Genomic DNA, 17,555 nt, shown 5'->3' on the forward strand with positions numbered 1-17,555 from the left:
ATTAAACGTGGATGGCTGATTGTGTTTTTGATATTTATTGATTTTATTCCACTCGACTATAGAGTATACCAGTATTTCCAAGAAGGTGAGATGGGAGTTCGGGTATTTGACTAATGACGTGATAAATTGTTAGTGAATGTCGAATATGAATTTTGATATATTGTCAGTTGGTACAGCAAGTGAAATATATGGACGATTGTAGGCAGTCAAATCACAGGTGCCTAGCTAGACGTAGGAATGTACACTGTCGAGACGCTCAACAAGATTTTTTAAATTTTTAATTAGAGCCAGGTGTATCATCTCAGATCTGCCTCTCTCGCAATACTATATTTGATTTTAGTTTCAGCATGTAATTAATTCTCTTTGCTGCCGGATATAATAATTAGAGTACTAGTTTTGTCACAGATGGTTTCATGTAATTTCCTTTTTAGGTATTTTTCAAGCTTCTTCTTGGACATCGACTTTGTAATAAAAGATAACTTAAAATGTCAAATATATCAGTAAAAGATTGTTTATATACACGGATGAATAAGATATTGCTACGGCTCGGGTCTGTAGACCTCAAACTAGCAAAGGAGAAAATTATATAACGGACCAACCTTGATATTAGGATGAAAATTCTGACTACTAGTATTGTAGACAATTTCGAGGCCTTTTATAGCTGACTATGCGGTATGGGTTTTGCTCAATGTTGAAGGCCGTACGGTGACCTATATTTGTTAATTTCTGTGTCATTTGGTCTCTTGTGGAGAGTTGTCTCATTGGCAATCATCCACATTTTCTTATTCTTGAAGTTACAAGTCTTCGACGATTGGTAACATGGCTTGTAAAGACACTGGTTTCATATAAAACACATTAAAATAATAACAAGAGTCAAAATCAACTTTTTAATATAAAACTATCAGCATGATAAGTAATATTTCATACAAATATAATAAAAACAGAGCATAAAACGGTACAGGGACCCCCTTGGAACGTTACGCGTCAATCATGGTATTTGGTATTTCGTTTGTAATTGCTGTCTAGACGTAGTAAATAATCTAGTTCACAAGACGGTCTATATATATAAGGGGAACCTACTCAGAATTATCTGGTGGCGATTTTATATCAGTTGCGGGTGGACCACTGAAGGGTTAAAGAACTATGGTCTCTGGTATCAGGCCGCAACCTTAGAACCATTACAGACGAAATATGCCCATTTTATACATAATGTTCACAATCCACATACCCGTGGTAACAGTTGGCAATCTAAGGTGCTTGATTGCCAATGGGGTTATAGGTTCATCTTCTATTCCCACGGCTGGAACATGCGCGGTTGACGTGAATAAATGGCTGCCTCCAGTTGTCGAATGACAATGTCGGGGAAAATAGGGAAAATGGGACAAGGGAAGCTAATTTAAGGAAGGTTATGCCCTGTTACAATATATAATACCTCTATAACGAAACTATAAAGATGAGAAAGCAGGACAATGACAATGTAGGAAGAAATAAATCTAAGAACATGTTGGGACCCCACTTTGGTCAAACAGCGAGACAAACTCATATTTATCCTTCCCTATGACATAACAATATACATACAATAATAATACTCTGACACGATACCTGTAATAAAAATGTTTTCATTAAAACAATGTCTCTTTCACGAAAACGTTATCCAGACAACAACGGCAGCGAACACTAGTAAAATAAAACAGAAAAAGTACAGTGCCTGGATAACAAGAAAAAAATAATCATATAACTGTACACAAATATACCAAAACTCTTATCCCTTACCCTTAGCTGTAAATGAAATGTAGACTATCCCCATCCACGGGAAGAGTTAACCTCGAACTAAAAAAAAGTGAAATACTACCTATGAATTCCTACCTATCTATACCTATTCCTCCGTAGTGCTCGAACTTGTCTAGATGTCTCGTAGCTCCAGAACAGTGCCATCAGGAAGAGAGCATCTCTCCTCTTTCCAGTGAGATTTAAAGGTATTTCTTAAATTCCTCGAGTTTTGATGAATTGTTAATTGTCGCGAGTTCTTATTGGACGTTGTTTGGATGGGCATTGATGATGATGTGGATGATGACACAGGGTTGTTGCGCTATGAATATTTAGTAGTTAGATCTAGAGGGTTCTCAGTTTGTAACGTTGATTCTATTTTTGCCAGATATTGATAAAGGGTACGTCTGATGGAGTCAGATAATGGATCTTTAAACGGTTTAGGTGAAAAAAGGCTCTATGTACTTGCTAAATAGGACATCAGATGGAATAATTATTGATGGAGATATGTTGGGGTTTCTATGCTATTTCTCAATATCTTCATAGGTGAAGGTGACTGTCTTTGGCTCATTCAGAAGCTCAACAAAATCTGGCATCTGCTTATCCAACAATTCAGTGATCTCTCTGAAGGTGGCCTCAGATTCAAGGTTCTCCCTTGTGGCAGTTGCTGGTTTTATAAAAGGTTTTCTCCTATCCCTTACATGAAAGGTCCTGCCAACTGACTCTACTGATGCCTGTACCATAACTTGATGTATTGGGGTGTCTCCAGGATAAAATTGTAAGTGTTTGTGCCTTGAGGTCTCATTGTTTCGGAGTCGATACCAGTCATCAGCACTACAGGCCTATGAACAGTACCTGCACTGTATCTTGGTCCACAATTATGTCTTCTATGTTTGTTTAGTTTTGACACGTTTAGAAATCTTTTTCCACAATCCTCACACTGGCTTTGCCACACTGGTCTATCCATAAGCTATAATACAAATCTTTCGTATCCACGAAATACTACAAGAATATAATCTGTTCAACAACACATCAAAAAATCAATATACTTTTGGCTATCACACAATTTTTCCTATTTAAAATTCCCCCTTCAAATATCAAATTTTACGCCGTAACCTCTTTTTTTGATAACCATAGTGTCACATAAGTCGTCTCTCTTCGGACATTTATTGCCTTTTTAAGCAGCAACTGCCTTCTTGTTACTACATATATAATGGCTTTTGTACACTTTTCTGCTGATTTTCTGTTTCTCGTGATTTTTCTTATACATTAACGTAGTTGCTATTTATCTTTTTTCTGAAGGTAAGTTTCATTTTATACAATAATTACAAAAAAAAAATAACTATCGCAAGTCAGTTTTAATAAAATGATCATTTGAGGTGTACCCCCATCTGTTACAGTCGAATTACATATATTTGCTGTAAACGAGTCGGATTTTAATAAATCATACAAAATAATTAAATTATCCTTTCCAAATCATTCTTACTATCAACTATTTATAGTGATCGACTTTGAAATTAGAATATTTTAATCTTAATGATGGTAATCTGCATACCAAAAATGATAAGCGGGACGTCTTTTCCTTGAACAAAAGTTTTCTTTTGTTAATTTTCTTTTTCTTGCTGGTGACATTCTATGTTTGCTCTAGATCGTCAATCACCCTTTGCCTTAATCATTTTCAATCGTTTGATATAAAGCCTGTAACAAAGTCCCTAGTAGATGCTTCTATTGTATCCATCACATTGCTGTCAGTAAAATTATGAGAAAAAGTGTCGACAGTCTACGATAAGCCTGATAATGTTCGTTATGTTATTGAATACTCCATGCCAGGTTTCGGCAACAGTGTTTTGTATTATTCCGTCTTTGATCGGTTCGAAAAAAAGTTGTAGGAGTTTTCGGTAAACATGGTAAAAGTGGACAATCTAGAAGGAAATGAGTAATATCTTCATCGGCTAAACAGCAAAGCTGGGATAATGATGTTGGAGACTGATTGAATTCAGCTCTATCAGAGTTAAGGATGAATGGTCTTGATAATATTCCGGCTTTTGTAATGGGCTTTCGTATGTCAACTTTTGTTTTGTCGTAGATATTCCAAACGGGATGATTTATACCAATGACGAGGTGTTTTGAATCCATATATTTAAGGATTGTTTTTATTCAGCTTCATCCAATAAAGTGTTGTACCAATGTATTTATAACTTTTGTGTTACCTTAGATTTTCAGCTTGTTTTTAGTCTTTTTGTAAAATCAAATTGATTTTCAGTAATATTTGCCATATTAAGTTTGGGTAAGATTGCAGTATTCAATACCTTTCCTAAACCGGAGTAACTGTTGTCCCACAGTAACTATTAACAGAAGTAGTATCTTTGTATTTCTTTAATACAGGGCATAGCATTCCACTTTTAAAGGGGCCTTACTGTTCTGAAAATCATGTTGAATAATTTGGTTAAATAAGTTGCTATTTCATTTTTGCAAAATTTTAGATGTTCACCAATAGCTTTTGTGATATCGGAGGTAGTGAAGTAGTTTATGTCATCAAAGAGTTTGATCACTTTCTGTTGTCGAATTTTGAACAAATTTACGTAGAGCTCATCGTATTGATTTGGTTTTGGTAGGTCACAAAATCTCTTCTTTGATCTTCAGGCAAAAAGTGAAATTGATCTTCATCAGTTTTTATACAGTTTGTTGCTACCTTAGAATTTTCCTCCTTGTTTCATCTAATTAGTCTATAGAACATCTGTGACCATGAAGTTTTCATGATTTGGCTTTGACTGGTTTTGTATCAATATCTTGTTATATACGTTAACGCTGTCGGAGTTTTGTTTTAATTCAATTTGTAGAGAGTGGCCTGATGGCTAGCCTAGATCGAATCATTTGGTATTTATAATAGGGCTTTACAAACATTTGATATTCTATAACTTCTTGGTAGGTTTTCCATTTCGGACCTTTGAGATGAGTGACTTGGTTGGAATTCACTTTTTTGTGAAGTTATGAGAAATTTTGATATTATGTCTATTTGCTGATTGATTTCCTTTAATGGTAATTTGTTATTTTGCAACTCATTGAGGAGTCTTTTCTTAAATCTTCATCCAATTTTCCCATAAAATTTTGGTTTTTGTTGTCCTTTTTTGTTGGATTTTATTCGTGTCGAGAGAGGAGTAATGCTGTTGGTTTTGAGATAGACCGCACAGTGTGCCGATGTTTTTGCATATAGGATTTACCGAACATTTCATAATTTGTAGTTAAACTGTTCCTGCTGGAGTTTCGATCTTTGAAAAGCCATTGTGTGCATGATGATAAAAGGTTGGTTGACTTCCTACATCAGGTTGAATAAAAATGTATAACAAAAATACCGAACTCCAAGGTAAATTCCAAAAAGGGCAAAGTCCATGAAAACTGACAAAATCAAACGTTATCAAGCAACAGAACGAGTGAAAAACAACTGTCATATTCTTGACTCGATACAGGCATTTTTCAAAGAAAATGGTGGATTAACCCTGGTATTATAGCTAGCTAAACCTCCCACTTGTATGATAGTTGTTTATAGTTCCGTTTCATTGACAAAATTGGATAAGTAACCAAAACAGACATAATAGGTAAATGTGACCATAATTGGGATCCAGCAACCACAATTGTGTAAATATGCATCACAACAAAATTCAAACAAACATGAAAATAAATCTAACAAAGACGCCAACGATGAAAAAGCTTTTGAGTTGATGAAGTTGATAGTACATACCGTATATCATGTATATAGCACACACCTTCTCGATATGGTACACATTAAGTAAAATATCATTACAAGGGTAAACAAAATAGAAACAACACTGTGACCAAATCGTTCTCAGGACCCACTTGCACCAGGAACACCAAAAGTCCAAAACCCGATAGCATGATGCATAAATACCGAGCCTAGTCAAAAGTCATAAGACCAAAAGAAACATAATAGCACGAAGACAAATACAGGGGAAAAAGTAAGTTAATAAATAGGTAGGTACACAACTTCAGCACCTAGAATCTATAACTCAAGAACATCTTGCATTATAATAAGGTGAACCTCTTGAACAAAATCCTTCAATATTCTATAGTGTTTGTTCATTCTTGACAGAAGCAGTGTCCCATTCAAATCACCAGATAAGATGATTACATAATTAGCTTAATAGCTTAAAATTTTTCGAATGTGTCAAAAATGATATCAAGACATTTAGCTTATTGAGTTTCTGAGTTTTTATTAGTTGTTGGCATGCAGGTCTTGATGATGCAGATTTGAGGTTTAGTTGCCACAGTTATCGCAATGATACGTTCATTTTAACTTTACTGGACCATTACTTTGGCCTTAACACTGAGACACCCGGCTTGACTTGTTGGAGCTTTAAATTAACTAATGTGTTCATTTTCATTATGACATTTGGTGAAATTCGATTTAGATGGAGTCAAATTTGCTATAGTTTGCTCTTGAAAGTCTCAAAGTTTGGGTTTGGGTCATCTTTATTGATACAAGTACAATTGTAATGTAGCCAGAAGTTGCATTTGTCGCAGGCTATACCTTGCATATAATTTGAGCATATTGGGCATATTTCAGAAGCATTCCTAGATTAAGGTGAGTTTTGCAGTGTGGATATTGGAGAGCGGGGTTTGTTGTTCTGGATCTAAGCAAGATTGTCTGGGGGAAAGTGGTAGGCAGCACGTCGCGGATGTGTCCACTGCTGATTGTCTCGACTTTCCTTTTCCATCAGAATGTGGAGAGTTTTGTAATGTTGGAGCAGTTTTGCTGGTAGAATTGATTGTATCCAAGTATGTAGATATGGCGATAATGATGACACTTAGAGAGTCAAATTTGTCCTGACTCTCATCACATCATTTTTTGAAGATATCATTTACAAGTAGATCAACCCTTCTGCCATTGACTAGTCGTGTTGTAAACGTTGACTACATATTTTAGTTGTTAGCAAATTTGACCATTAGAATTGCGGTTGTATATACAATAGCAATGAGCTACGGTAATAATGAGTTGAGTCAAGATCTCTTTGTTCTTTCAGTGCAAAATTATTAAAGTTGAAATGTGTTAGTAAGTCATTTTTGGCTATCTTAAATGCTGCCGTACTAACCTCAATCATAAATTTTTTGCAAAGTTTCATTTCATATTTGATATGTTGTTTTTCGCAAGTATCCTGTTTGTTTGTCCAGAGCCTTTGAAATATTAAATGAGTAGATTTAATTCTTGCATACACATTATCTGTACGTATATGTTTCGAGGTGTCTAATTGAGTTGATCACTTTTCGTGGATAATCCTACTATTAGTTATCACCTTGACGCTGCCAATAGTAGTTTATGATCTGATTTGTAATTTTTCTTAGCCGTCTTTGTATAAAGTGGAGTTCCAATTTGTCTTGGAGAGGACGTCTTTGATTTAGAGTTGTTCTCTTGCTTATCCGAGATATCAACCGGAAAAAAGGTGATGGGTGATGTGTTCAATTCTCTGATATGAAGATTTAGTTTTTCCAATTGTGAAATAAGTTGATCATCTAGTGGATTAAACGTGGATGGCTGATTGTGTTTTTGATATTTATTGATTTTATTCCACTCGACTATAGAGTATACCAGTATTTCCAAGAAGGTGAGATGGGAGTTCGGGTATTTGACTAATGACGTGATAAATTGTTAGTGAATGTCGAATATGAATTTTGATATATTGTCAGTTGGTACAGCAAGTGAAATATATGGACGATTGTAGGCAGTCAAATCACAGGTGCCTAGCTAGACGTAGGAATGTACACTGTCGAGACGCTCAACAAGATTTTTAAAATTTTTAATTAGAGCCAGGTGTATCATCTCAGATCTGCCTCTCTCGCAATACTATATTTGATTTTAGTTTCAGCATGTAATTAATTCTCTTTGCTGCCGGATATAATAATTAGAGTACTAGTTTTGTCACAGATGGTTTCATGTAATTTCCTTTTTAGGTATTTTTCAAGCTTCTTCTTGGACATCGACTTTGTAATAAAAGATAACTTAAAATGTCAAATATATCAGTAAAAGATTGTTTATATACACGGATGAATAAGATATTGCTACGGCTCGGGTCTGTAGACCTCAAACTAGCAAAGGAGAAAATTATATAACGGACCAACCTTGATATTAGGATGAAAATTCTGACTACTAGTATTGTAGACAATTTCGAGGCCTTTTATAGCTGACTATGCGGTATGGGTTTTGCTCAATGTTGAAGGCCGTACGGTGACCTATATTTGTTAATTTCTGTGTCATTTGGTCTCTTGTGGAGAGTTGTCTCATTGGCAATCATCCACATTTTCTTATTCTTGAAGTTACAAGTCTTCGACGAGTGGTAACATGGCTTGTAAAGACACTGGTTTCATATAAAACACATTAAAATAATAACAAGAGTCAAAATCAACTCTTTAATATAAAACTATCAGCATGATAAGTAATATTTCATACAAATATAATAAAAACAGAGCATAAAACGGTACAGGGACCCCCTTGGAACGTTACGCGTCAATCATGGTATTTGGTATTTCGTTTGTAATTGCTGTCTAGACGTAGTAAATAATCTAGTTCACAAGACGGTCTATATATATATAAGGGGAACCTACTCAGAATTATCTGGTGGCGATTTTATATCAGTTGCGGGTGGATCACTGAAGGGTTAAAGAACTATGGTCTCTGGTATCGGGCCGCAACCTTAGAACCATTACAGACGAAATATGCCCATTTTATACATAATGTTCACAATCCACATACCCGTGGTAACAGTTGGCAATCTAAGGTGCTTGATTGCCAATGGGGTTATAGGTTCATCTTCTATTCCCACGGCTGGAACATGCGCGGTTGACGTGAATAAATGGCTGCCTCCAGTTGTCGAATGACAATGTCGGGGAAAATAGGGAAAATGGGACAAGGGAAGCTAAGTTAAGGAAGGTTATGCCCTGTTACAATATATAATACCTCTATAACGAAACTATAAAGATGAGAAAGCAGGACAATGACAATGTAGGAAGAAATAAATCTAAGAACATGTTGGGACCCCACTTTGGTCAAACAGCGAGACAAACTCATATTTATCCTTCCCTATGACATAACAATATACATACAATAATAATACTCTGACACGATACCTGTAATAAAAATGTTTTCATTAAAACAATGTCTCTTTCACGAAAACGTTATCCAGACAACAACGGCAGCGAACACTAGTAAAATAAAACAGAAAAAGTACAGTGCCTGGATAACAAGAAAAAAATAATCATATAACTTTACACAAATATACCAAAACTCTTATCCCTTACCTTAGCTGTAAATGAATGTAGACTATCCCCATCCACGGGAAGAGTTAACCTCGACCTAAAAATATAAGTGAAATACTACCTATGAATTCCTACCTATCTATACCTATTCCTCCGTAGTGCTCGAACTTGTCTAGATGTCTCGTAGCTCCAGAACAGTGCCATCAGGAAGAGAGCATCTCTCCTCTTTCCAGTGAGATTTAAAGGTATTTCTTGTATTCCTGGAGTTTTGATGAATTGTTAATTGTCGCGTGTTCTTATTGGACGTTGTTTGGATGGGCATTGATGATGATGTGGATGATGACACAGGGTTGTTGCGCTATGAATATTTAGTAGTTAGATCTAGAAGGTTCTCAGTTTGTAACGTTGATTCTATTTTTGCCAGATATTGATAAAGGGTACGTCTGATGGAGTCAAATAATGGATCTTTAAACGGTTCAGGTGAAAAAAGGCTCTAAGTACTTGCTAAATAGGACATCAGATGGAATAATTATTGATGGAGATATGTTGGGGGTTTCTATGCTATTTCTCAATATCTTCATAGGTGAAGGTGACCGTCTTTGGCTCATTCAGAAGCTCAACAAAATCTAGCATCTGCTTATCCAACAATTCAGTGATCTCTCTAAAGATGGCCTCAGATTCAAGGTTCTCCCTTGTGGCAGTTGCTGGTTTTATAAAAGGTTTACTCCTATCTCTTACATGAAAGGACCTGCCAACTGACTCTACTGATGCGTGTACCATAACTTGATGTATTGGGGTGTCTCCAGGATAAAATTGTAAGTGTTGGTGCCTTGAGGTCTTATTGTTTCTTAGCCGATACCAGTCATCAGCACTACATGCCTATGAACAGTACCTGCACTGTATCTTGGTCCACAATTATGTCTTCTATGTTTGTTTAGTTTTGACACATTTAGAAATGTTTTCCACAATCCTCACACTGGCTTTGCCACACTGGTCTATCCATAAGCTATAATACAAAAAGATAATTTGATGAGATAAAGGGGTTTATATCAATTTTTATAGGGTATTGAAAGATAGCGAAACATTGGCTACATTGTATAGCACATTGAAAAATCATATGATAGAAATAACAGCTCAGGCAGCAAAGATTGATTATAAAAATTGAAAGCAACACGTTATAAATTTGATGCGTCCGAAGCGTATATATTAGATAAATGTACATACATTATAACATATATAGTAATATCAGATTCTTTATTCCATATAATTAAACATCAACATGGTTCAATCTTTAAAGTATTATGCAACTTATTTTGCAGGTCATGTTCAGTGAAAATAGACGTCACACTAAACTCCAAAACATATAAATGAACTAAAATTAAAAAACATACAAGATTAACAAAGGCCAGAGGCTCCTGACTTGGGACAGGCGCAAAAATGCGGCGGGTTAAAACATGTTTTGTGAGATCTCAACCCTCCCCATACCTCTAGCCAATGTAGAATAAAGAAACACATAGCAATACGCACAGTAAAAATCAGTTTAAAAGAAGTCCTAGTCCGATGTCAGAATAGGTAACAAAAGAAACTATAAGCAAAATGACAATGATACATAAATGAACAGAGGACTACTAGCAGTTACTGACATGTCAGCTCCAGACCTCAATTAAACTGATTGAAAGATTATGTCTTCATCATATGAAAATCAAGTACAATCCCTCCCGTTAGGTGTTTAGTATCATACCATCATAAAATATATGACCGATGCAAAGACCCTATTAGTGAATCAATATCAATACCAAAATATGCAATTCTTTATTACTTGACAACAGTATCGTATCTATATCCTTTCACAATTGCGAAGCTGAAATCATCTCTTTTGTCGTAAACTTTTGTTTTCAACCGACTCTCATTGTCAATTTCTAAATGTAAGTCACGATATCAGGCATACTTAACTGTATATGTTGTATCCTTTATCTCAAGTTCGACGGGATAGATGCGTTCAACATAGTCATCCAATTTTGAATTATTTAGTGAGAAAACATCATCTATATAGCGGAAAGTGAAGTTAAAGGATACTGCTAACTTCTTTTCTTTCTTCATAAGAAGTTCCTGTATGAAGTCAGCCTCACATGAATTAAGAAACAAGTCGGCAAGAAGAGGAGCACAGTTGATTCCCATGGGAATGCAGATTGTTTGTTGAAAAACACGTCCTCCAAACGTAAGAAATATGTTGTCAACCAAGAAATCAAGCATTTTGATAATGTCAGTTTCAGAGAGTTTTTTGATTTTCTACAAAGTACGATTTATCCCTCACTAAGACAAGATTCTTGTATCTACGTTGACCATTCTTTTTTATGAAACAACGCAATACCAACTCTTTCAATTTGTCGGTTAGTTTGGAATGAGGAATACTTGTGTAAAATGTAAAAAAGTCAAATGTTTTAATACTATTGTAAGATGAATGAGACGTCACTTACTTTATCATCAAGAACCCTTTGTTCAAAAGCCTACCAGTCAACTAGACTGACGTCGGTTGCTCGCCATTTTTTTTCAATATAACGGAACTATAAACTGTCATTCACGTGGGAGTTTTAGCTAGCTATAAAACTAGGTTTAACTCACTTTTTTCTTCCGAAAATCCCTATACTAAGTCAAGAATGTTCTTCCGATGATGTCGTAAAGTTGTCACATATGTGTTTTTGTGTGTGTGTGCGAGTTTGGGGTGTGGCGGTTAATAAAATTTCAAATTATTAGTATTGGGCAGTACTTATGTCATGATTAAATAATTCATTAAACAAATAAGAATAAAAAAGCCAGGATTTCTGTATCAGATTTTCAAATTCTTTAGAGGTGTATCAGCAAATGTTAGCATCTTTTATACAGTTAAGTGCTATCCCAAATACAAGCAAGCAGGCTCAATCATCGGTTTCTTTTTGGTATGGCAAAGGAATTGGATGTGAATAATTACAGGTTTTCGTACTTTCAAGAATAAGCAAGACTCATAATGTATAGTAAGCAAGTTGTTATTGGCTTTGAACTAGCTGTCAGTAACTGCGAGTACTCTCAGATATGTACTTAGTGTCTTTTTGTTGTGGGGATGTATACGTACCCTGCTACGTCCACTCTGTGTTTTTGTTAGATGTATGTCTGCTTTGTATCCATCTGATGGGTTAAGCCTTTTTTTACTGATTTTTGTAGTTTGTTCTTATGTTGTACTGTTACACCACTGTCCCAGATTAGGGGGCGGGTTGGCGCCTTCAAACTAGTTAAACCCCGCCACATTCTGTAAGTGCCTGTTCCAAGTCAGGAGCCTGTTATTCAGTGGTTTGTTGCTGTATATCATATTTGTTTTTCGTTCATTATTTTGTACATAAATAAGGCCGTTAGTTTTTTCGTTTGAATTTTTTTACATTTGTCATTTCGGGGCCTTTTATAGCTGACTATAGGGTATGGGTCTTACTTATTATTGAAAGCCGTACGGTGACCTATAGTTGTTAATTCCTGTGTCATTTGGTCTCTTGTGAAGAGTTATCTCATTGGCAATCATACCACATCTTCTTATTTTTATAAGCAAGAACAATTTAGGAGTAACATTCAGAATCAGCGTATTGTGTCTTGCGAACTATTTTATTTCTTTTTTATGCGAACTATTACTTCGCGAGGTAACACGAAAAAACCAAATCCGCATTACGGCAAAGTACAAATCAGTACACAATCATATGGCATTCGTGTGTTATCGCCCTGAATATTCAATATTTCTCGCTAGACATTACTGTTCCACCCTTCAACCATCCTTCATTCTTATAATTTATACAATAATTTTATAATACAAGCGTCAATGTTATTCATGTTTAATTTGTTTAATTGCCTTCTTGACCAAATTTGCGTAAATATGTTTGTTTTTATTTGTTATTTATCATTTTAGATAATGAACTTTGGAAGTTATTAAGGATATATTTGGGATTAATAAAAAATGCCATAAATATGTTTTCATGGTCCATAATAATATCAAGGATGTGTATAGTAAGACTTACTATTACTACACAAATCTTTGATAATATTAATGTAAAATATTTTTTTGGCTATTTGAGTCAGAAACTATTGTAAATGATTGTTGAACAGACATTGATATTGATATCTACAAAGGTATATAACTACTAAAAAAAGTAACGATTGATTAATTGGTTGTTGATTGCTTAACCCCCAGTGAAAAATATTTCATGCATGTTTTGGACTAGAATAAATTAACAATATATACAATAGGTAGGTCTGTAAAAAACAAGTCATGCCATTAATTTTTATGTAATTTGTCTACCTTTGATTGTCGATACAGACAGGTCTTATATTTTTCCTCCGTAGCCGGCTCATAAAATCCATCATTGACTCACTTGAACAGGTTTCACTGAAACAAGTATCTGATATCATTATCATTGGTGGGATACATCAGACTAAATGAGTACAAATGCAAAAGTGAAAATCCGATGCTTTTTTCAAAACAGCTCAAACCGTTATTTTTATCTCATTTTTAAAGGACTGAAATTCAAAACTTTATTTCTCATGTTCTTTTCGTTAAATGTTTATACTGATATCTATAAAATTGAGAATGGAAATGGGGAATGTGACAAAGAGACAACAACCCGACCAAAGAGCAGAAAACAGCCCAAGGCCACCGATGGGTTTTCAACACATCGAGAAAATCCCACACACGGGCTTCAGGCGGTCCCTAAACAAAAATGTGTACTAGTTCAGTGAAAATGGACGTCACACTAAACTCCGAAACATATAAATGAAATAAAATAAAATAAAAAAAAACATACAAGACAAACAAGGTCAGAGGCTCCTGACTTGGGACAGGCGCAAAAATGCGGCGGAGTTAAACATTATTTTGTGAGATATCAACCCTCCCCCTATACCTTTAGCCAATGTAAGAATCTATTCATACTCACAGCACAGTATCTCACAAGCCATGAACCATCAACATTGTTGCTTTCTTTACTTTTTTGTTATTCAGATGTGGTAACTCATAAGTTGTGAAAAACCTACGTTGTAGAAAAAGGTAAAAGAGTTTTTAAAAGTGTCAAATTGTTTGAACATCGGTAAAATGCTGTAGCACTTATTAATCATATCAATGAATATGAAAAGAATAATCTTCTATTCATTGTTTTTGTACTAATATAATCAATAATTGTCATCAAAGTTAAATATTCAAAATGCAATCCTTAATGTATGGCAACAATAAGTGTAGACAGCAAATGTTTCTGGAACCCATGTGTTAATTTTAAGTAAAATTGACAAAACGTTTGGAATCAAACAAATAATGTTCTAAACCAAAATGATGGAGGTTATTCGAAGGGTTAATCTCTCACAAACCCTACCAGATTCGTCTTGTCCCAAGCTAGGAATCAGTACTCCAGTGGTTGTCGTTTGATGCTGTCAGCCATATTACTTTTTCGTCAGTTGTTATAGTTTAAATCATGAGGTTGGTCCCTCTTTTGCATCGTTTCATATTTAGTCACACTTTAAGCCTACCATACATTATGGGTTTCCTCATTGTTGAATGCCGTACGTTGACATGTTTTTGTTCAAATGTTTGTTTTAGTTTATAAAAAGTTGTCTCAATGGCAAACCTATAACATCTTTCTATTTTTATATCATAAATCGGTTAACTATTTTATTAATTTCTATAACAAATAAAAAATTTTTTTGAATAAAATTGAGAATGGAAATGGGGAATGTGTCAAAGAGACAAAAACCCGACCAAAGAGTAGAAAACAGCCGAAGGCCACCAACGGGTCTTCAACACAGCGAGAAAATCCCGCACCATGAGGCGGGCTTCAGCTGGCCCCTAAACAAAAATGTGTACTAGTTCCGTGAAAATGGACGTCATACTAAACACCAAAACATATAAAGAACTAAAATTAAAAATCATATAAGTTAACAAAGGTCAGAGGTTCCTGACTTGGGACAGGCGCAAAAATACGGCGGGGTTAAACATGATAAGTTAGATCTCAACCCTCCCCCTATACCTCTAGCCAATGTAGAAAAAACAAACACACAGCAATATGCACAGTAAAATAGAAGTATGATATGTAATTAAAAGTAATATGTTATATCATTAATAAAGCTACATCTTTAGGAACTGTACTTTGCCATCTATAGAATTATTTTTTAAGATTACATAATGAGATGTACATTTATTCGCTCATTTATAGTGTGAAGCAAGAATAATAAATGGTTCTTTTTTGTATTGGATTTCTGTGCAAGTTTGTTCTGAATATTGCACAAGATCATGTATCTGCTACTGTTTATGACGTCGCTGTCGGAAAATTTGATTTTGTTATCAGTAAATTAAAATCAATCTAAATATTATTGTTTTACACATATGCAAATACACGGTACTACAATCTGTCGATACCTATATTTGGGCATTGCATGTTTTTCTCTATAAAAATAAGGATATGTGGTAAGATTGCAAATGAGACAACTATCCACCAAAGTTCAAATGAAGTGGATGTTAGCAGTTATAGGCAACCGTGCGGCCTTCAAAAAAGATGAAAACCCATACCTTCTAGTCGGCAACAAAGCTATCCACATGGAATTTATCAAACAATTCATTTGAGAAACTAACGTTAAGATTTATAAATAAAAAGAAAAAAACTATTTACGAAAAACAAACGAAAAAGACAGACATAAAATACAAAATCCATTGGCTTACTGATTGATACTTAAGTCATAGATACACGATTTTATATTAGTTGTTATTGGCTTTGATCTAGCTGTCAGTATCTGCGAGTACTCACAGATCTGCACTTGGAGTCTTTGTTGTTGTGCGGGATGTATAAATACCCTGCCACGTCCGGTCTGTGTTTTTGTTAGACATTTTTCTGCTTTGTATCGATATGTTATGTTAAGCCCTATTCAACTAATTTTTACAGTTTGTTGTACTTTTCACCAGGTACCTCTGTCCCAGGTTAGGGGAGGGTTGGCGCCTTTAAACATGTTTAACCCCGCCACATTCTTTATGTGCAAGTCCGAAGTCAGGGGCTTGTAGTTAAGTGGTTGTCGTTCGTTCATGTCTGTCATATTTGTTAAAACAATGGATTTGAGTAACTGATTTATTTTGCTAGAAAATAACACATAAAAATCGTCCCAAATATGTCATTTTCGCATACTTTCTTGAATGCAGAGTTCAACAACCAACACATAAAAAGTTCAGGTAGTGAAGGCTTAACGTACATATATATTTGGAAATTAAGTTGGTTTACAGTATACTAACGATTTTCTACTAAATGCTGGAGATCTACTCGCATTTACTTTTATATGAATTTCACCATGAGCCTGCTTTACAAACTAAAATAACACGAATTTGAGTTATATTTTTCTTTTATTTTGAAACTCTTAGTGATCCTTAGTAACGTATGACTGGAAATGCATGCATTGCTAAAGATGTTCATTCCAATGCTTAGCCTGTCGATACATTCGGTCTTTATGTGATATAATTACACTATGTAGAATAATTGATTGCCTTAGAAATGAGATTCATACTTACAAAAAGTATTTTATAAATTTAGTTCAGTAGGGAAAATGGATACCGACTAGCTGGTCAAGTACGCTGGACGCCTGCATTTTGTTTAAATATACAACATATAATAAATATTTCATACATTGATTGAGTAAATTTTCATACATTTATTCACATTTACAAACAACTAAAGAAAGCTCCTCCCCGGTCCAACCGCCACGGCACACGCAGAAAAAAACAGAGATAAAACCATATAGTATATGATGGTCATAAAAGCTCTGGAAACCAATGTTCTCCAGCAAAAATACCTTTCGACAGACCGTCTCATAGGGACAACACGAGAACTTACGTTGATAACGAACTTTCATTCCCTATCAAAATATACACTTATAATATGTATAACATTTCAAAATTGAAATTCAGATATAAAAAAATTTGCTACGTAGAGTAGATCAGTGTAAAAAGACATATAAAGCTGAAACGGTTATTGACCAAGAGCATCAGCGTCTTGAATTTGATAATAAGGCTATTGTGACGATTCATGTTATCTCCTTTATTATATATTATCAATATATATTTTTTTTGATTGACGTAATTTATATACACAACCCAAATTTTGAATACCAATACTTAAATTCCGTTACTATGTGGAAATTTAATGATATCTCCATCGAATGATTATATATTTCATTGAAATAGATGTATTATCAAATGACCTGCACCAAAGGCAGTAAAATAACTGATACACCTATAACAATGAGCAACTTGACGGGTGCCACATGTGGAGTAGGATCTGCTTACCCGGGGTACACAATATCATCCCCGGGTTTTGGTTGGGTTCGTGTTGTTCAGTCTTTGATTATCTATGTTGTGTTTTGAGTACTGTTGTTTGTCTGTTCATCGTGTTTCGTAATTTGCCGTGGCGTAGTGAAAATTCGGTGTTTGCTCACAGCCAATGATAAGGCGCAAAGTAATGAATTCGTAAATGTCCTATCTAATT

This window comes from Mytilus californianus, unplaced genomic scaffold (genome assembly GCF_021869535.1).
Source record: "Mytilus californianus isolate M0D057914Y unplaced genomic scaffold, xbMytCali1.0.p SCAF_9, whole genome shotgun sequence".
NCBI lineage: Eukaryota > Metazoa > Mollusca > Bivalvia > Mytilida > Mytilidae > Mytilus > Mytilus californianus.